The following is a 22,378-nucleotide window of genomic DNA, read 5'->3' on the forward strand; positions in this document are numbered from 1 at the left end:
GGCATTATCTATGAAAGTAGCGGCCTAGCCGCGCTTTAAACGAAGTGAAATACACGCACTCGCTTATCATCGATTGCATTCCCGCTAACGTTGGTACGTTGGTACGGTTGTGCAAGATTGTCTCACCTACCGTAACGCTCGCGATTTACAGGATTATCTTACGCAAGGTAGCGCAAGTTAGCAAGGTAGCACGTGTGAAACGGTTGTAGTGAAGGTTGCTGAATTGAGAGAGATTTCGGTATATGAACATTAGTCAAAGTCAGATAACTGTGCTTAGATCTATGAAGTCACAGAGGACGTCGTACGCGATGCGAATATATAATAAGCATTATGAAATTTTAAAAAATTTCTTTGATCTTCTTTTCTAGTTTGAGGTATCCAAAATTGGGTATCCGCATAAAAACATTCGCTTTTTAGGTTCACTAAAATAATTGTCGCTTTAAATATGATTGTCGATGTTTATACATGTATAAAATATTCAATATGATTTAATTTTAAATTATATATTTAATTTTAAATTATATATTTAATATAATACTGAATATATTAAATTATACATGTATAAATATACACATACACAATGTTTATGTATATTGGAACGCTCTGTATAAGTTACTCCAATGACACGATGTAGTTGTTGAAACGATATAAATTCTGCGGACGATGAAACGCTCGATCAGGCTGGCCGCGGGTCATTGATTTAGCTGACGACCGCGCTCGTATACCCGCGAGAAGTAGCACCGGCTGTTATACATTATGCAAAACTTTTTCTCAACCGAACCGACCGACTCGCGTTACGTTTATCCGTTGCCGTTGCCGATTGGATAAGCGTTCCTCGCGTTCCTCGCGTTCCTGCGAAAACCACCGCGATCTCTCTCCGCGTTCCTGCCCGGCACCACGACACAACCGCTAAAAACTCCGTGTTGCAAACGAACACTCCGGAACGGAGCGCCGCGCCGCGCTGCCGCGCCGGTCTGCACAATGCGGCGCGGCGCTTCGCTTGCGAAAACGTAATTGCGAGCACAACATAAGAGCACACGGTCGCCGTCGTCGCTGCCGTCATCGTTGTTTCGACATTATCCCCGGCATAATTCGTCGATTCCTGCCGCATTCGTTTATCAGCCGGTGCGAATTACGATACGGCTGAGATCTCGTTGTTATACGAGTCGCCGGCCGACACGTTGGTTGGTAACACAATCCCGCGGAAAAGTGCCGCACATCGATCATTTTACGGCATACTCATAACCGATTGACCTATGCACGAGTGTTACAATCGCCTCTCCCGCACTCGGCAGTTTATCGAACGGCGGTCGGTGTCGTGTACAGGCTGTTCCAGGTTCCGTGATTCCCGCGCGACAGATTCGCCGATGAAACGAAATTGCGCGGTGGATTTACACGGTTACGCTGCCCACGCGCGCGTCGGACAAAAATAAATGAAGTCTTTAACCCTTGGGAAGGAAGTTCCAGAAGTTAACTTCGCGAGACAAACATTCGCGCGGCTATAGGTACTTCTCGCAACAGCGTTTACCAAAATGTAACTTCTCCACGCGATACCCAACGCGATGTATCAGAAATATTGTGCACTGGCCATCGAGTTGATTAGCTACTTCAAAAAAGATTACGAATTGACGAAGGATTTTCGTGCTGGGATTCCCGAATATCGATTGCGCGTGGAATCTTTAGCAAAGGGAATTGGCGACAATTTCTAAAGTATCGAGGTATTAAGCCTATCACACAATACAGGCAATAGGAACAGGGAATAAGACAGGCAATAACCACATTTCAACTTACCAAAAACTGGGTATTAACGCAATGAAATATGAAATAGGGCCTTAATAGGCAATAGGAACAGAATTTCGGTTGGATTTCTATTCTCTATTTATTGCCTATATCTGAACAATCACAGTACTTCAGTTTTATTATAAGTTGAAGTTAGGGTTATTTCTGTTGCCTGGCTTATTCTCTGTTCCTATTGCCTGTACACAGTAAAAAATTTTGTGTCAATGGAAGTCCACTCTCAATTTTGTGTTAAAATAACTCATTCATCGTGTTATTTTTGACATTTAGAAATGTTATAAATGTCGATATAACATTTCTAAATGTCAAAAATAACACGATGAATGAGTTATTTTAACACAAAATTGAGAGTGGACTTCCATTGACACAAAATTTTTTACTGTGTATTGTATTCAAGGTTTTACGATTTTTGGCGTAAGTACCTCGAGAGAATCTTGCATTACGCGGAAAACGTATAAGCGAGGCAGGGACTGGTGACGCATATCGAGTTACAATTTTCAATCGGTTTGATGAGAGGGACCGGTCTTTTTTTTCGTGTTATTAGAGAAGCCCGCGCGCGGCTTTGATCGATAAACCTGATGGCCTTGATATACGCGCCAGACTTTTCTAACAAAGTAAAAGTAGACTGTGAGCCGGGCGAGAACGCCAGGCGGGAGGCCACCTTTCGTAGAGGTTTTAAGAAATTACATGTCGCCGACGGCATGTTTGCGGCGGCGGATCGCGGCAAGTGTAATTCTGTCGCTGCCCGACTGTTTAACGAGCGAAAACAAATGGCGTTTCTGCGAGCGATCGAGTTTATCTCTCCTGTACCAGAAGTTGCTCGCGGATGACGAATAATGTTTACTGAAGAAGCGCTCGCGTGTTGCGCACATTTCGATACAATAGCCGTTGCGTAACGCGCGATGGGCGGAGAAAGATGGATGAATGATGTAGCGAAAAGTTCAATGGAACGAGAAATGAAATTTTTTACTTAACGTTTACAATTTTTTTTAAACAACTTTTTTAAACGATTTATATCATATTTGATATATATCATATTTTACAAATTTTATGTGGTTTATGTAACAAAGGATAGACAAAATCTGTATCATATATAAGAATTGCTTTTAAAATCAAATTAAAATCTCGGAATCGACATATATATAAGCATTTAAAATACTTCTATAAATCTACGTAGATCAAACTCCTTTTTTTAACCTAAATTTTTTATACATTGCTGAAAGAAAAGTAATATAAAACTCTACCTTCTAATAATACAGTACGTTACTTTTAAATTACGTTAGCCTATATATAGAACCGATAATTAAACACCACGAACACCGCGAGTCGCAATGCCCGTAGCGACGGAAAATGCCCTGGAGATTGATCTCTCGCTCTCCACACACCCTGCAAGAGTCGCCAGCGACGTATTCAAGGCCGCTCGAGGCCGGATCGAGAGGCTCGAATTCGTCGCGTCGATCTCGCGGGCGCGCGATAGAGAGAAGGAACTCTCCCGAGAAACGTGCGTCCGTGCGAGTTCCTCTCTTTCGCGTCTACGCGAAAGTCTGTCTCTCTCTCTCAGTCCCTCTTTCTCTCTCTCGCTCTGCCTCTCCCGTGGCCCTCTCCTTTCCTCATCTACCTTTCCGTCACGTTCCCTCTCGGTTTCCCCCGTTCCGTCTTTCTGCGTCTCGCTTCAACATTTTCTTTCTCTCGGCGTGGCAAACCGAGCGCAAACGTCCTTGACGGTCGCTGTAGCGACGGCGACAGCGCAGCGCAGCGTTGCACGTCGTTGCGCTGGTGCGCAACTTCTACGCTCCGCTCCTCTCTTCGTATCTCACTCTTTCTCTTGTTATCTTTATCTCTCTCTCTTCTCCTTTCTCTCTCTGTCTCTCTCTCTCTCTCTCTCTCTCTTAATGCACACCGCAAGTCACGAGCAACTCTCCACTTTACCACGCACGCGGTTGCTGCCGTGCGCACATTACGTCATCAACACCTTCACTTCGCTCGCGCTGTCCGAGCGCGACGACGCGATCTCTCGTCGTCTCTCGGCCTGCGTTCGTGTCCCCACCACACCGTCGCGGGTCTTAGAATTAGCGTCGTTAGTTTCGCGATCGTTGCTTGAATTTAACCCTTTCATCTTTCCGTTAAAGCGACACATTGGAATTTAACGGATCTCAACATCTCGTATTTTTCTATGATCTCTTGCCAAGTTTAAGCCATAATCGAAAAATTGAAAAAGAGTTGCTTTGAAATACATTTCAAAAAGTCTAACGACTGGATTTGTCGCTTTGCTCAATTTAAAAAAAAATTATTTTTAAGAAAAAATTGATTTGTTGTGAAACTCACTGTTCCTCACAATGTATGCTACTTAAAGTAAGTGTATCAATAATGTCTGGACATTTTTATCATTTTAGTCTTTAAATAAATTATAACGCGAATTAAAATCAAAGATAAAAATATTTTTCTTGTATTGTATTTTTATCTTTGATTTTAATTCGCGTTATACTTATTTAAAAACTAAAAAGATAAAGGTGTCCAGACATATATGTAGGTCTTAAGTGTCCTGGCATTGGTACATTTATCTTAAAATGTTTCTTTCAGGATATATTTTTAGATTTAACATTATCTGCAAGACAAAGTAAAATGATAACGGCGATGCTCTTTGTTTAAGAGAAGAGAAAATTGCAGACCCATCTAATATCAACAAGGCTCGTATGTATACAGAAATTAAAGCTTACGGCTTAACTGAAGCTACTTTCTCGGACATTACATTACCCGGTTCTGAAAGCTTTATTAGCCACGGTGCAAAGTTACCGTCGTAGGTGTGTAATCCTATCTCGTATGCTCTGGCATCGTGTAAATTACAAATTGAATACGTGCGCAGCGACTTAACTCGAACAGGATAAGAGAAACGATTTTACAGCAGCTTTGGATTGTGCTACATTATCTGCTAGATCTGTTAGATATTACGAATTAATTCAATGAAATTAATTTTATTTATTTTTACTTTATTTATAGACATATGTACGAATGCATATACTTAGGATGTTTCACAATTAGAGAAATCAATGCTATACCGTAAATTATTTTCGAGTAAAGCGACAAGAAACCTAAAGAATTTTACAGAATAAATTTTACGTGAAAATAAATAATATAAAATTCCATCCACTTTTTAATATGGAAGAAAAGCATAGTTGTTGAGTTTTATAATACGAAACGTCTTTTGTACTCGCATAGAGGAATTGAAATATCTTGAAATTATTGCAAGCTCGAGAGTTAAAGAAACTTAGACAGACTTTTCAAGTAGAATTATCCGCAATAGTTGGACGATTCGTGTGATCTATGTTCAAATGTCAACGATCGCGAAAATTTAATGGGAATCCCCGCATCCCCGGATATCTTTTTTACAAATCCCTCTTTCACATAGGAGAAGACGCGCGCTGAAACATCATCGACTTGTGAACATCTAAAAAATTTATCATCGCTTCCTTACATTCTTTGCCTAACGATGAATGGCAGGATTGTTACATCGGCGGTATAGCGCGTCCGAGAATAGATTAACCGCCGATTCGATTTAAAAGCACGACCAACACTATGACGTGAAAGTAACGATCTGATGTCGAGTCAATAACCTGCAATAACTGTTTGACCTAAAATTGTCTTTGGAACCCTGGAAGAGGTTTTTTTTCCGCGGGCAGCTCGGAACCCGCGACGCTCGACCTGCCGCGACGATTGTCTTTCACGCTTTTAAATCAGTCAATTCTGAAATATATTAATGAGGCGTAGTTTCGTCGACTTGTTAAATTTGATATCGTTTGCGCGTTTTATATCACGATAACACGACCACAATTCGTTTCCACAGATACGTCCTGATGCTCTACTCGCGTCGTCCGTCTTCACGCAGCTCCTTTCCTGTGCGTTCTTTCCTCGATCATAAATATCCATTCGCACTTATTAGCCTCGGAAGACAATACACGGAAGAATCACCCGCCACACGGTATGAATAGCATATGAGTAAAAATGAATACAAGCTCGCGTTCGGGAAATCCAGAATTTTTCTTAGTGAGATAATCAGTATCTAACGTGCGTGAGATCACATGGGCAGCAAGTATCGCTTTGATATTTGAGAAAACACATCCAACATATTTAATGCACTCACGATAGATACTCTGTTATGCAAAAGAAAAACGTATATAAAGAAAAAAATGGATTAATGAAAGAAAACATGGGATTGCGGATTTTAATCTGCTTCAAATGATATCTCGACTTCCATTGTGTTTCTGCACTCAGAATTTCTGCGGATGGAAGGGCGAGTTTATGTAGAATCTAGATACGGAAGTATATACCCCCGTTGTAAATATAAATTCCCCGGCATTCGTACTGTGCGTTTAATGACGTATAAATTTTAATATCAAACTTCCACAACCAGAGTTTAATACCAAAGTAAATACTCGCTGTCCAAGTACTTCTAAGTTCAGTCTACGTTTTATTCATACTACTCATTGCCTTACTACGTTAAACTTATTGCGAGCTTTTCGTACGATACGATTAAAATAAAAAATTTTTTATCCGTTTTTTATCCATTCATTATCCGAATTCATAAACGTCGAGGTAATATTTTTGAACTTTATCGATACTGATGTGTTATTGACGTGATTAATAATTCTTTTTGAAGAGACATTTATTCACAAAAGTGGAATTAAAAATATTATTATATTGAATATAAAATATAATTTTTTATTGAATATAAAATCAAAAATTGATTTTTATAGTATTAGTTTTAATATTTTCCATTTCAAGAAATGAAGATAACAGTCACGTATTGTGCAACAATACAAAGAAATTATTATCGATATGTTTTTACTTTGTTTTTAGAGTTTTTGTCTATCTTTAAAAATAACAAATATCTAATCTAATGTCTAATCTCATTTGATTTCTGCATTTTTCACGTCTTTATATCTCTGTGTAAAAATAATAACCCGTTTCTCTTGTCATATGAAAAGACACGTCGAAATATCGATTCAATACTAATTACATCAAATTGATCGCTATCAGGCGTTTGATGTTAACTATCTCCCGTGTTCTATGGTTTCCGCTTAGGTGAGGTCGTCGTGATTAAAGAACTGCACGAACGACAGTTCGAAGGGAATCCGGAAAACGCGATGGAGCGTAAAGTAGGACGGTAACTCTTGGTGCGCGGAAGGACGTATTTAGCCTATAGGTTACGAGAAACAGACGGCTATAAGCTCTTATCTGACATCGATGTCTATAGTTCGCCGTTTCTAGAAGCTGTTAGAAACGTTCGAATGCGCGTACCTCCGCGCGCGGAGGAACCGCCGCGCTGGAATGTGGACGTAAGATCGAGAAAAAAAAGAACGACGCTATTTGAAAATTGCAACAATTTCGAAGATAAAGAGCGCAAACAAGGCCGCGTAACGTCTCGAAGTCGTCCTACTTATAGGCAGAAGTAATTGATCCGGCTATTACGTAAGACTTGGGATAGAGGAACGTCGCAACGTTGTCTCTCGCGGCGCATAATGCTCGCCTCGCCTCTCAGAATTATTATAATGTAGTACGCAGCGTGTTTGATTATTACCGTTTTACGGAAGTGCGCGGAAAGACTTTAAGCGGAAGTCTGTAGGATTCCTCGGCGTTCTTCGCGTATCTTTGTACATAACTATAATTTATATTCTAAATCAAATTTGCAAAGTATATCGTTACACATAATGAGTATAATTAAAAGCAACCATTTTAAAGATTAAAAAAAAAACATTAATTCGCGCCTTAGGCACGACTTGAAATTATCTATTACGAGCCAACCAAATAGAATCTATTAATTAATTCTGTCTCATAATTTCGGATTTCACAATATCTGAAAATTTTTAAGCGCATCACATCAGCCTGCAATTTCTTTCAAAATAAACGTACGCGAGAACAATTCCTGCAGCTTATAGCGAAAACTTTTATACAAAGAATTTTGCATGCATAATTTACCGTGGCGAGTGTAGCCGAGCTCCTGTCTAATTCTTTACAAGTGCATTTCGTCAAAATAGTTTCGTAATTCCTGAAACGTAGGACGCAGACATTAAGAAACTTAAAAACGCTTTTTAAATCATCAGGCGTGCAGGATTGTGACAGGCTGCAAAATTTCAGAAAATAAAGAGACGACTATAACGTCGGACAATACCGGAAAATCGCGGAAGTCTCGGCGCACCGATCGATCGCGCAACACGCCACTACTCGCGCGTCGTGGCCTACTCTCTCTTTCGGGCACCATCCGCGATCCCACGAGCGGCGAAGAGTCACGCGCGCGCGCGCGCTTGAAAGAGAGAGAGAGAGAAAACCGAGCCTTGCGTTACGCGCTGCGTGTGAGAGGAAAATCGACGGAATGATGAAAAGCGCGCAGCAATTAGGACAGCGAGACGCAAAAGCCGGGTTTGCTCGAAAGCTACAAAAAAATCCCTTCGCTGGAGATTCGTCGTTTCGCCGGTTAGCCGCGCGTTTCCGCGCACGCCGCGCCGGCTCGCATTGCGCGCATGTGTCGCCGCGGCGATCTCCGCGTTGTATAATAAACGGGGAGATCGGCGATCTCGGGTCGCGCTCGCGCTGCCGACTCCGCGAAGTCCGCGAGCGTGTGTGGGCGCGCGGCGTCACGCGGGGACGGCGACGAGGACACCGCGGCCGGCCGGACTCCGGAGTCGTCGCGAGTGGGGGAGGGGGGGGGGCCGGGAGAGCGCGAGGTGGGGTGGACTCGTCGCCGGGCGGTGGTGGGGTAACGCGGGTGCGTGCGCGCTCGGAGCGTACGCGTCGCTCAGCGTCGCTGTCAGTGTCAGTTGATTCGCCGCGGTGACTGGTGGTGTCGTAGACGTGTTCACGCTTGAACCTCATCGTACACGCGTACACGGTTTCCCCTTTGCGCGCATCTTGCTCACGGCCGAGTAAAACGTACGTTTTTCCCGGTTCCTCCGGCGAGCGGGCGCGAGAACGGAGCGGCGGCTCGCGACTAGACGAGACCGGCCTGCCCGTCGACGCGGACGGGCGGCGAGAGATAGATAGATAGATAGAGAGAGAGAGAGAGAGAGAGAGAGAGAGAGAGAGAGAGAGAGAGAGAGAGAGAGAGACGACACACGACTGATTCTCTTCGTACGGACGCAAACGCGAAAGGCGCCAAGTTCTCGTTACGCGACGTGCGATATTCGACTTTCTGGTGGCGCAACGAGCTCGATCGGTTCGGGAAACGGCGCGAACGCCGCGCTCCTCGCTACTCTACGTTCGGCGAGTTCTATCGTAAATATACACATCGAGGTGTACGAGAAGAAAACGGGCACACACTCAAGTGCGCGGGTCTCCGAGCGGCGTTTATCCGCAATTGAGAGAGGCGTTGATTAAGAAGCGAAACTCTCTCGGACCGGATGTTATTGTCTCTGCGTACTTGTACATGACAACACACCCCGACCTCGCGAGAGATCAGTGAAACGTGCCGTGACCTAGTGTCCCGACGACGACAAGGAGCAGAAGGCTTGTACGCATTGTAAGTATCCAACTGTGTTATTAATCTCGTTCGCCATATGTTAGCCCTTCGTGCTCGTTCCTCGCGTGCCTCGGCGACGAGGCAGAAGACTTGGAGAATAAGGAGCGAGAATATAGCCGATTATCACCCTGTCTCCATAGTCGTTCAATTCGTATTTAGAAATTAACGCGCGAACTTCACGGTGTTCCGTCTCGATTCGAGTCAAGGCAGAATCGTTCCTGTGAATTGGCGTTCAGCCAATTGAAAACTCCGAAGTCCCTCGGGAATTCAGAGTGACTTCGGAGTCGCTCTTACTCGGCTCTTTTCGAATTCTCCTTCTTCGCGCTTCGGCTTGAAAAACCCGCCACTCGCATCCCCGTGCGTGCACATTCCCATTCGCGTCTCAGCGAGCGATCGCGCTCTTTCTAGAAACGTCGCGGTGCGCGCGCGCACGCGCGCGACCTTTCTCGGATCCTCTCCTGCCTCTCTCGCCGAGTTCAGGCGGAACTTTTTGCGCGACGGGCTCTCCGCGTGTCGATGCACCCCCGCGATGCCGAGGGTAAACGCACCGGTGCTATCGGTCGAGGAACTTCTCCGCGATACGGCTAATTAGTAATTAAATATCAATCAATCCGCGCGCTTGCTTTTCAAGTCTCGTCTGCGATCAGCATTTGAATCGAACGCTGCTAACTTCACGCGGCATTATGGTAGAGAGGCGAGATATCGAAACGGGATCGTTAATGAATCAGGTCTGATAAACGGTTTTATTTGAAGACTGCGCGCTAATTACGAATTGTATTCACGGTGGCTTTTTGCAAACGATATTTACTTGATTTTGTGTAATTGTAAGTGGCGGAAGCGAACTCGACAGCTGTCCGCTGATGACTATCGATCATTCGCCGCGGCCGGTGCGTCTACTCGAGACATTGTGTGCGAAAATAACTCGTTCTTCCTTGTTCTGGTATAATTATAGGATAGTGGTTCATTTTGCGCGGTTCACTTTCACTCTGCAATTTAAATTACTTTATGACTACTGCGTTTCTCAAACGCGGAACTGATTAATCCTCGAAAACGAAGATTAGAGAAATGCGCCTTTTAACACGTCGAATGTACACCTAATTCTGGTAAAATGATACGAATGTAAAAAAGAGATTTGTTTCCTAGTTTCGCGATGATCTCGATGCTAAAATCGAGAAAGTAACAATAGTAGCGCACAATTTTTTTATTTTCGTGACACATGGCTAGTTTTCCAAGATATATTTAAAATTGCAACTTGTAAATAAATTCACGTATATAAAGGGCACAACTTACTGCCGTAAATCTTAAAAAACATATATAGCGTAAATGATTAATGAGCAGAAACTGGAAATCTCCGGAGATACGCTTTTGATTCGCGGCTCGATTCGTTTTCAACTACAATGTAAGGTGAGGAAATTGAAATTACGAGCGCCGCGCAATTATGTCATTGTGTACACGTGATACTCTGAGGAATCGACTGTTTTGCGGGAATAGATTAGTAGTCAAGGTCGGGATATCTTGCTTGCAACAAATCGCGACATACACAGATATACTCGCGCGCACGCAACGCACGGTCGGATGTCGGATCGCCGCGTCGTACCGCGCGTCGGCACGAATGCCTTAATGTACGTTACGTTAATTCATCCGTTACGTGCGATCACGCGCGAGCGGTATATTAAAAGCCGCCGCCGACTTGTTTACCGTGTCTTTGACGAGCAGTCTTGGCAATATGGTGAAATAATTATTACGTCGCGGCGCGAAAAGCGCGAAGGGAACGGGGGAGAATATCGGGATTACGCAAAGCAGATTAGCAGGCATCTATCGAATTGTCCGATTTATTTGCGCGTGAAAACGATACATCGATACATATAAAAAGGAAATATATGCGATAAATGTTTATGCCTTTCTGCGATATATCCGTTTATGGCGTGTATAATGGAGAGCGAAAGCGGTTTTATCTCCACACCACACACACACACACACAAAAAGCTCTATTCCATTGCGACATTTAAATCCAGCGGGAGTGATAAAGCACGCGCGAGAAATATTTGAAATTTTATATACGCTGCACTCTCGGCAGTACAACAACGAGCGTATTTTCGCGTATACGGGAAGTTTCTATGACTTAACAGTTAATCGTCTGAATAAAGTGACTAATGACAAGCTGGTAAACAAGCTCCGTCTCACGATCTTAGCATTAGCACGGATTAAATTACATTGTGCTGCATTTCCGCTTGCAGTGGGCTCCTCGAGACGAAGAAAGAAAGAAAGAAATAGAGAAAGAGAGAGAGAGAGAGAGAAAGAGAGATACGGCCGACCGACGTTTCGTCGGCGCGAAAGATAATTTTTCCGCGCTTGCGAAATCGACGGTCATTTCTCATTTCACCTTTCGATCGCGGCGGATGATGTCAGATGATGTCGCGAAAGCGGTCGAGCAATAAGACATTGACTACGTTTGCACGGCGGCTTGTATATAATCTGGTTTAATAACTACCGTATACTATCCGATCCAAAATTTTTCTTCTTTTGATCATAATGATCATTTAGATAGAGCCTTTTCGATATTTAAACTGCAACTTTTGATATACAAAATATATAATAAAGATTGTTTCAAATGTTTAGAGTATCAAAATAGGTCATATTTAAATGATCGTTATATTCGTTATGATGAAAAGAAGACGAATTTTGAATCGGATAGTATACGGTAGTGACCAAACCGGATTACAAGTCGCCGTGTAAACATGGTCGTTCTCTAACAAATTGATTTATTCGATGTGTCACGTGCTATTCGAGGCAGACTCCAAAATACCAGAATATTCCCGAAATACTATCCGAATACCTAAGTAGTGACATCACCCTAATCGCGCGTCGGAAACGTCGAGCTAAAGATAAACTCGCTCGCAAGGGGTCAAGGTATTTTTCTCGTTTTCTTTTTTTCCCTCTTTCTTTTCAGAGTTTCGCGAATGCCAGCCGAACGCGGCGCGAGTGGAATAATTCGCGCGGGGAAATTATTACGCCAGACGGGTTTCGGAACGCGCGTTCGGCTCCCCCGTCCGCACGATCTTGCCTCTTAATCGTTTTAACATTGTTCGCACGAAGATAGATAATCCGCCGATTTATGTCAGCTGTTTGAGGGAGGTGTCAATGGAATCTTAAGCAGATTTGCCAAGACCCTAATACGCGGCGCGATGCGACGCGTGTGCAAATAACGCGCACACCGTTGTTGATTACACAGCCAACAGGTTGCTTCTTTACTCGCGCAAGAACAAAAGCTCGTTTAACTCGAGTGACGTGCCATGCGTTTGTTCGTTGGCGAGTGCGCGACACCTACGGATCTCCGTGCAGCTGCGTGCTCGCCTCGGGAGCGAAAACTTGTTTGTCTTAATTACTTGTTTGCATATTGCGATCATAATTAATATTGGAACAGTTTAACAACCGATTGCTAGATAGGAGGCTGGAAAACAGTATTCGAAGACTCGTATAAAAATTATTTTACGTATGGAGATACGAAATTTTTTATTACATCTACGAATCTACATTCATAAATCAACCACTAATTATTCGTAAATCGTATCTTTTTATTTATTTTATTATTACCTAAATTGCCAGGCAGTTTTTATAATAGCGTTATTAGCGCTGATGGAAATGAGCTCATTTAGGACATTTTTATTTTTTCGAGAAGCACAAATCGATCCGATAACAACGCGATAATTTCACCACGTCGCTAATGTATAAATAAATAAACTAGCTGTCGATGAGCAACACGCATTATTGAATCTTTATTTAAATATATGCATTGTGTTGCGAACCAAAGCAAAGAGAGTGCATTTATTCGCTAAATATTGAAACGTTGAATGTACGCAAATGCGCTGTAGCCATGTATCGTTATTGTATTGTCGCATTCATCCTATTTGTTGCGATATATACTGTATTTGACGAACAAACGCGTCCGCGGAACCGGCTTCATTCCGGTCGCGCTGTATTATGATTCCTATTAAAGAGCGATAGCGAGATACCAATGTGTTACGTATGCGAAAACAGAAAGAGCGAGGAAAAAAAGGAGAGAAAGAGAGAGGAAGAGAGATACGACGTGCACGTGCGTCGAGAGATCGTGTTATAATCTCTCGGTTGAATTTTTTGATCCCGCATCCTTTCACTCACCCGGCGGCCACTTCCTCCTTTCTTCGCGAATCTCCTCGCGGGATCGCAATATGATGCATTCCTGACGTTTTCCTGACCCTGCTTCTCACCCGAATTTCCGGTCGAAGATATCGCGCTCGTGGCTCGCAAGCGTAACGACGCGCGACGTACACGACACGCATTGGATCCGTGTTATCGCGCTCCGTAGAGAGATATACCTTTCACTCAAACGATCCACCCAATTTCCGCCTTCGGTATGCCAGGCAGTTCTTTTCGCATTGTAACGACGCATCTCGCAAATCGTCGCGATTATTGATTTTCTTTTCGTCGACACACAATGGTGCGCCCGCCGTCTATTTCGAACGTGACGTGCGCTCGTCAGTCGACCGGGGGGATAGTAATCTTCATAGTAATCACTTAAACGACCCGATCCCGCCTTTCACTCCCGCGAGTACTTCCTCCTTTCTTTCGGGATTTTTTCACACTCCGCCATTCTCCGCTTGCGCGAAGTTTTTTTTCGAGTTTCCGGTGTACGTTAACCAATTAAATTACGGCGCCGCCCATGTAAAGTCATAAATATAGTTCGCTCGCGCTAAACTTCTGTATTGGAATGGTCTTTAGGTGTTACAGCAGATGGCTTTTAACGGTAATGTGACAGTTTGTTTCCCGAGCCCATATTTTCTCACGATATTGCGACACGATAAACGTCAAACGAATTTATCTGCTCGATTTTAATTTATTTACGTTCACAGGCTGATAACGCAATATTGGAACAACTTGCAACATTGTCATTTCCTTGCACTACATTGATTAATTCTAATTTTCTCTTTTATAATTCTCTTTTCGCTGTTACTTTTTTCGAATTGCCCTTCTCGGTATCTGAGTACTTCTTTTACGGGACTTCATGAATTTCATCTCACGTATCGGTTAACGTAAAGTGACCCTAAATATGTCGATACGACAATAACCAGGAGTTTATTGGGACATTAAACTTCACGTACCACTTCTTCCTCTCTTTGTCATTCTCTCACGTTATATCTCGCATCTTTATCGAGTAGAATCTTGCGCGCGATTTGTGTCGTGCATCTCCATCAACGCAGAAGACACAACCGTAAAAATCCCGAAAGAGAATCGGCCGATAATGTCACGAAGCGAGAAGCGACGACTTTCTTCCGAAGTTTCGCACCGAAATCGCATGAAACCTGTCGCGCAATCGTCGCTTCATTCGCGGAAAGGTCAAGAGGTCTGCCAATATTTTCACAGATGGACAACTTTACGACTGGTGTATCTCCGCGTGACGACGGTGACGGTATTTATTCCTACACTTATGCCGTAAATTCGCGTAATTCGACGTTACATTCGCGGCATGTCGTTTTTATCGGCCCGTCAATTTTCCGCCAGCCGCGCGCATCCACGCGCGGAACTTGCGTTTTTATAAATCGGCGTTAATCTCGGGAAATCGCGGCGGCTGGCGCGCCGCGTTTCCTCGCGGTGCCATCCGCTTAATCACTAATCGAACTTCGAACTTTCGAAACGTACTTTGCACTCGAATTTATCGGTGTTTTTGTAACTAATGCGTGACGATTAAACGTGATGCGTGACGGTAATTTACAAGATTGCTGACAATGCAATATACTACTTTTTTTCAGTTGTCTAAAATAGCTAATTATGAAAACATTAAAATCGAATTCAAATCCAGATCGGATTTCGGTTAAAGAAGAAGAGAAAGGGAAATCTGGGGCGCCTTTATGTATCGTCTTTTTTACACATACATATCATTTCACGTCTCGTTCGCGACCGAGCTTCGGTAGCCGCAGCATCTTCCCCGCGTTTCTCTTATTCATAATTCCAACACCCGTTATTCATCATTATTAATAGATCAGCCATGCGCCGGCGCGCATAACCTTTCTCCTGCATATTAAGCTTAATAAATCCGACTCGGCAGGCGACAATGCTCACGGCGAGTGTTCCAGAACGGCCGATTATATTACGCCAAACAATGGTACGAGAAGTCCGTTTGATCAAGCGGGTCATTTGTTGCTACGCCGCGCCGCGTCGTGCCGCGCGGCTGTATATTGACGTAGGCGTAATAAGTTATGTTTCTCGAAAATATCAGCCGCGATAGCTGCGATTGTGCAACGGCTCTATTTGCAACATGTGCCGATTCCCCGTGACTGGATGTCATCGCTTTTATTATCCTCGCGAATACCTTCGTCCCATATTTGAATCCGCGCGAATATGCGCCACTGTAAGTTAATAAGCAAATATTCCAACCATCTCTTTCACAAGATGAATGAAATACCTATTAAAATCGAAATTGATTTAACGTTGGAGGGACATGGCCGAATCTTAATGTGGGAAAGAAAACGTTAAGTAAAGTTGGATCGATATATTGAGATTTATTGCCTTTAATAAAATTTTATCGTGTCGCGTGGATTATTAATTGGACAAGTTCCAGGAATTCGCAGACATTCCAGTCGCAAGTATTAGTTTCGACTCATAATCCTGTCGTCTTTGATCGTTCCCTCTTGTGTTTACCTTTTATTTCGATAATTCCAAACAACTTGTACACGAGATATCGTTCGGCTTGTTGAAGGTCAAGTTTCGGAATTCGTATGATTGAGCGGTCGTTGAGTAAGGAGACGGTTATAGTAAATGCGTAGCCTCATGAAAATTCATACGTGACCTCGTTGTATTCGAATTTTGCAAATTTAGATAGCTATATGTATGTAACATAAACTGTAAACTGTAAACCGAATTGTTTTAAATTCTTAAGATTACTCCGGCATTCAATATGCGCGCATTAAATTCCTGTTTAAACGTGAACTAACCGGAAAATCTAGCAAAACACGTAATATCTCCGAAACTGAGAACTCGGTTTGCCAGAAACAAAAGCGGTATTTTAATTAACCGAATCAAATTGACTCTGTTGCATTAATTACTTACAAAAATTTATATGTCAAACATTATATTAATAAGATACAATGAACGAGACCGCCGAACTGGCGACTTCGACGAAAGTAGGATGAGATATAGAACGACGCGGTTATAAAGGGTTAATTCTTTCTAGGTCGTTTCAGCGTGCGTTGTGAGTAAGACGTATTCGCTACTGTGTATTTACCGTGGTAAGCCCACGTTCGCATTGTTACAAAACGGGCGCGCGTGCGCACGTCTTCCTTGACATTAAAATGTGCACTTACATGCGTTCCATCGTGAAAGCGTAATATCCTCCCGCCCACCGTTCTCTTTCTTCTTCCCTGATCATCTTCCCTCGCCGTTCTTCTGTCTTTCTTCTTCCTCTTTATCGTTCGTAATCGCTATACAATGTGGGCGGCGACGAGTCAAGTGCGCCCTTCGGCATCATGAAAAATTATTCCGTTATTCGCCGTCATTGCCAAATTACGATGGCAAATAAACGGCAATAAGCACTCGTAGTTTTAAATACGCACTTTTATATTTAGTAGGAGAGAATCAGAAGTAAAAGTAAATAAAGGATATACGTACGTTACCAAAATTTATTACAACGGAATATCCTCCTTCATTTCCTTTATTTATTACTTTAAGAATTACGATACGTATAATAAAATAATATTACGAAATATTATAAATAATGGAAAATATTATGAAATAATTATCAATATTCGTATTGAGCAACAACACGTTGCCGCGTGTGCATTTGCAAATCGAACGCGTTGCCTAATTTTGCATTCTTCTTTCGTCACTCTCGCGCGCTCTCATGTTTCTTTTTCCTTGATTTCGCATGACTTCGTATAAACTGGTTCGCGTCTTCTCATTCTCACGTACGAGTCGAGTGGTTTTGTCGGTGCGAGTGCACCGCGCTCAAGTTACGTTGACCGACGCATTTTTCCAGAACGGCCTCTTTTTGCCCCTTCAGGCAAAGGACGGTTGAACAACTTAACGTTGATTTATTACCTCCGAAGCCTGTTCTCACAGATTTTTCACCTAAAGCTTAATTACCGAGCTATTTAAGATTGCACATTCAGAAATGGTGAAAATGCCAATTAAATTTTTGTTTATGGGAGATTGTCAATTCCAAGCGGATGGAAGATCGATCTCTGGCGATTGTCCCGGAGCAACACGCGCATATTTATCATGGCACCTATCGACGTCCGTTTTGATGCATTACTCGCCGGTATACAATGTCGCGCATTGCGGCATTTTCTTTATCTTGCCCGCGATCGAATGTTATTAATGGAATAAGGTGTACACCTTGCACGCTTTTTGTTTACGATCGCATCGTTTTTCTTTCATTCCCGCGATGTTACACGGCGTTTAATGCGTCACACCGACGATCTCCCTTTTATTTTCCATGGTCGAATATCACGCGTTCGCTATCCATTGGGTCAAGTGCGGATACGAGTATCATTACGCATATATTTCGTCGATATTTATTTTCTTCCATTATTCGCACAAAGTGTGGTATCGCCACACATTCTTATTCGTTCCCGTTGGCTTTTTGTTCGCTCCTTTGCGAACCACTATTCGGTCAACCACGCCTTCTTGTTTTATATCCGTTTTATATCCGTTGCTCCGCCTGTCGCGTCCCTTGTTATTTTTTATCACTCAAAACTTTATTTTCTGATCCTCTTTTCTTAGTGCACCAACAGGATGATTGCCTCCATGCGTTACTCGAATAAAACAAGGCGTCGCCGTATCCGGTTCGAACAAAATACTTTCACAAATTGTGCCAAAACCTTGAGTTGATATAATATATGCAGATTAATAAAATAATTACAGTGACGTTCTGTTATTAATCTTATTGGCCTTAACTAGTTTGAACTTTTACGATGTTTAACTGGTCATTAATTAAATTAATTGACCCAATTAAGTTTCCATCTATGAAAATATTCATTATGATATAGAGATATATAAACGTATATTATATGATACGTAACGTACGTCTTATCGGAAAAGATTATAGTCTTTATATTCGAATTATTTTCTGCGCCATTAACTGAAGAACTAAAGTTAGAATCGTTTGTTACGCAATATAAATGCGGTTATTAAGTACCGCCTAGCGTAGTTATAAAATAATTATGAAGAATATTGCTGTTGACATCGAGTATAATTTTTGCTGATAAATATTCGCGCGCGCGAGATTTTTATCGAGAGTTTATGACGGACGATGTTTAACCAACCGTCTAATTTTATAATAGACCTTTAACCGTTATGTTATTACGATAATGTTTTTACGATAATTGGCGTAATCTTGGTGTAAATATTATATGCTTCTACATAATCTTTATTTTACTTGGCATTTACAGCTAAATTCCTTATCTATACGTCGCATGCGATCCAAACTCTACTCAAGATATAGAACCATTCATGCACGCAAATTGCGTGTCACCATAATTAACATTCATGGTATGGTATTAATTAATCATGCAACACGCGATCCTTAGGATCAAACGCGAAATAGAATATCGTGATATTCAATATTATATCCTTCAAAAGATTTTATTCTTTCCAAGTCTTTTCTGATAAGTTTAGTTTGAATATTTTCTAGCGCAAGCGTTGATTTCAAATCTTGTCTATTTATTTATTTTACTTGTTAGCTTACTCCGCTAAGTTAAAAGATCCTGACTGCCTTTTCTGACTGCCAAGAACCGGTTATAGTCTTTTTTTTACAGAAAGGCAATTTTTTTTACCGTAATTAGATTCACCTTTTAATATAATTCTATTCGATCAATGCGTATATAATCGTGATGTATACCAGCGAGATACTATTAGTATCTTTCACGGATCGTTCACGTTAATAAAGCTTGAGAGAAAATTAGCTATAGCAATTGTAGTCATGCCAATTAAGAGCAAATACATGGCTTTCGCGATCAGTTCCGGCAGACATTTTCACTTCGGCTGTAGCGAACATAGCGGAAATCAATCTTCAGAAGCGGTAGAAAGCTAGGGCTTTTCGAACTATTGTCTTTCGACGTTTCATCTCGTTATACTTGTACACTCGATGAGTCTATGTGTACAGTGGCTCATATCTACATCATCGTATAATTTTGTTACGATAGATTCTTGAAATGATTCCAAAATGTCGAGGTTAAATAGTAACTACTTAATCGAAAGGTGTTCAAAACTGGTAAATCAAGTTGACGAAGGTCGTTTGTTGAAAGAAAATATCTTAATTTCTCGTACTCTGTAGATTATATCTCATAATGAAATGGAAAAGATATAAAGATAATTATGGTTCGTTGCCTGAAATGAATTTAATTTCAGAAAACTGATGTCATTTGCATAAATTTGCATAAATGCGTCAATAAACGTCAATTTAACTCGACAGAAATTTACGCTATCATTTAAAATTTGCAATCGGCGATTCACTGTTGAGTCTTTCCGTCTCCAAATCGACAAATCTGCAATGCAACGCTCTATGGTCCGAGACACCCTGTATATTTGGAGCGCCCGCGCCGAAGTAAGACGTAAAGCCGTGCGTGTGCACGGGCGTTCGAAACAGGTGACGGCCGTCTAAGGTAAAAGTGCATAATTAATGTTCGTCTAAATACGGCGGGCGAAAGACTTTACCTCGGGCGCTCTGACTTCGTCGTGCGGCCAATTAGAGGCCGGCGAATGTCAGGCGTGGCGAAAAACGGCCCCGAAAGTGGTCAGGCTGAATTGCGTTACCGCAAATATATTTTCTCCTCTTTTTTTCTCTTTCGCTCCCTCTCTTCCTCTCTCTCTTTCTCTCTCCGTTCCGCTCCTGTCACTTCGCGCCTTCCATCTTATATCTTCTTTCTCGATCAACTCTCTACCCGGCCTTGATGCCCAGTTATTTTTCTTTAACCGTCACGATTTCGCCATCGACGACGATCACGTGTCTCACGCGTGTAAAACATGTCTCCTCCTCGCATTTATGCATTTCTTCTTTTTTTCCTCTTTTCCTTTCCGTAACGCAGAATTGGAGCGTGCAGCGTGGTACGGTCGGTGGAAGCCAGCTCCAGAATTATATGGAAAGGCAGAAGTAAGAATGTTCTTTTGCGAAGCTGAAATCGACTTTGCCTTGACGCAGACTTAAATGAATACCAAGTTCTCGAGCAATAAGAATCGCGGGCGAGTATTAAAGTTATATTGTTTCGAGCAATTTTTAAATATACAAAAATATGGCGTAATATTGCGGTTCAAGTTATCAAGATATTGTAATTACAAAATTTTAAAAGTGTTGTTGCTGATAATGTACAAATATTCCTATTAACTTTTCTACAACTTTTTTACTATTTACTTCAACGAAGGATACTCGATTATATACGTCCGGATATGTGTGTAATATTAAATTTATTAATATAAACACAGCGTGCCACTACTCATAGCGTATTATTACGGTGTCCGTCGTAGCGAAATGTTGGCGTGCGTTAAAGGGTGTAATACATAATATACATATGTGTAACGTAATAAATCCCGCGAAATTACATATTATAAAGCGAGATATTGCGTAAGGTATAATACATGAAATTAAGAGCTACTTGAAATTCACCAATCGGCTCATATGACTTGAGATAACCAATTTGAAGTACAACCCTAAGTTAAAGACGCAACGATTTCCCAGATATATCTGCATTTAAATAAAATTATTACTCGTGAATAGGAAGCCGGCAAAAATGTATACTACGCAGAACTTAGATGTTGAATGTAGAAGTCATAGAAGTCGTGCTCGTTTAATAGTCTTCGTAGCCTTTTGTACGGCCGGTGCGCGGCGGTTCGTAGCTTCGCTGTAAGATTCGCAGAGAAGTGGAGCGTTGCGAGCTGATCGATAAACGTCGCCGCGCGAACCGCCGACGTTTCGCCGATCACAGTCCGCTTCGTTCTCTCGACGTCACCGCGCTTTAAATGCCGAGAACGCTCCGGTTTAGCCCTGCAAAAGGAACGTGTGGCTGGTTTTCAAGGTTTGCCGGCACGTACCAGGACGTGGTATGCACGTGGAAACGCTCGTACTAGCACTGAGCAATAACCGATCTCGTTATGATTGGCAAATCGAGTGCGTGAGCGTTGTTCTCCTCGGTCGCGTAGTTTTTTTCTCTTCCTCTTCCCGCTCTGTCCGCGTTATTTTTCTCTCGTCGTGCGACGTGACGGAAGGCTTTATCTCTTTTTCTTTTGAATCCATAAAGCGTAAGCAACAGATATTGCTTTACATTGCTTCTTCTTTCAGTTATTAAAATAAAATGAAAAACTATTGTATAACGTAAAATAGAAACCTGATTTTACGAAATCTTTTCGCACGCTTAAGCGTTCGCATTATTAACTCTGTAAAATTTCCTCCGAGAACAGATTCCCTTTGAATTCGCCGGGAATTGTTTAAAATCACGTTGCGGTCCGAGAAGAAGCCCGCGCCTCTTTCCGCCGAGATGAACAGAAATTCCTCGACGGATCAAGCGGCGTTCGCGCTCTCACCTGCTTGCGCGGCGCGTCGTTAAAGTGTTACTGTCCCTTTCTGCATCTATTTTACGGTTATTTCGCAAGCGTCGCGGATTGCGTCACGAAGCGCGCGCGCGCGTACGATTGCAGCGCGTTCCCCTCGCTGTTGAAATCCGCGCGCGAGACCGCTCGAGCGTCTGGGAAATTCGTTTCGATCGGGCCGAGCCAGGCAGGCAGGCGGCCGACCGCGCGGAAAGACGCCGAGCCCAGAGATCGCGTTCTCTCTTGGCCACTCGTAGGAGGAGCGATCGCGTCTCTCTGTCAAGGCCCTCCGCGTATATTCTTATCGTGGTGTCCCACATCGGTGGATCCGCGAGGTCGTACTACCCGCGGATGGCGACGCCGATCTATGGTCGCTCATCGTGAAAGTCGCGCGACTCGGAATGCGAAAGGAATGCGATCGTAACGCGAACGTCCGATTAGACGAAAAGCCTTTCCCTGAGACTGGGTAACTCCAAAAATTAACTTTTTACTTAATCGACTTTTCCTTGGAGCCTCAGA

General features: G+C 42.6%; 1 protein-coding gene across 2 annotated transcripts in view; it reads left to right on the forward strand.

Moving 5' to 3' along the window:
* LOC139775316 (terminal nucleotidyltransferase 5C) overlaps positions 1–22,378 on the forward strand; it is a 116,841-nt gene that overhangs the window by 47,761 nt on the left and 46,702 nt on the right. The window contains exon 1 of one of the 2 annotated variants that reach the window (XM_071711224.1): positions 8,583–9,307. The exons of the other annotated variant lie outside the window; for it this stretch is intronic. The gene's annotated coding sequence lies outside the window, so the exon portion shown is untranslated. Of the gene's footprint in view, positions 1–8,582; positions 9,308–22,378 lie in introns of those variants that run through there. 2 annotated transcript variants of the gene reach the window in all.

Source organism: Temnothorax nylanderi, unplaced genomic scaffold, assembly GCF_030848795.1.
Source record: "Temnothorax nylanderi isolate EJ_2023f unplaced genomic scaffold, tnyl_v1.0 TNYL_tig0096_pilon, whole genome shotgun sequence".
Classification (NCBI taxonomy): Eukaryota; Metazoa; Arthropoda; class Insecta; order Hymenoptera; family Formicidae; genus Temnothorax; species Temnothorax nylanderi.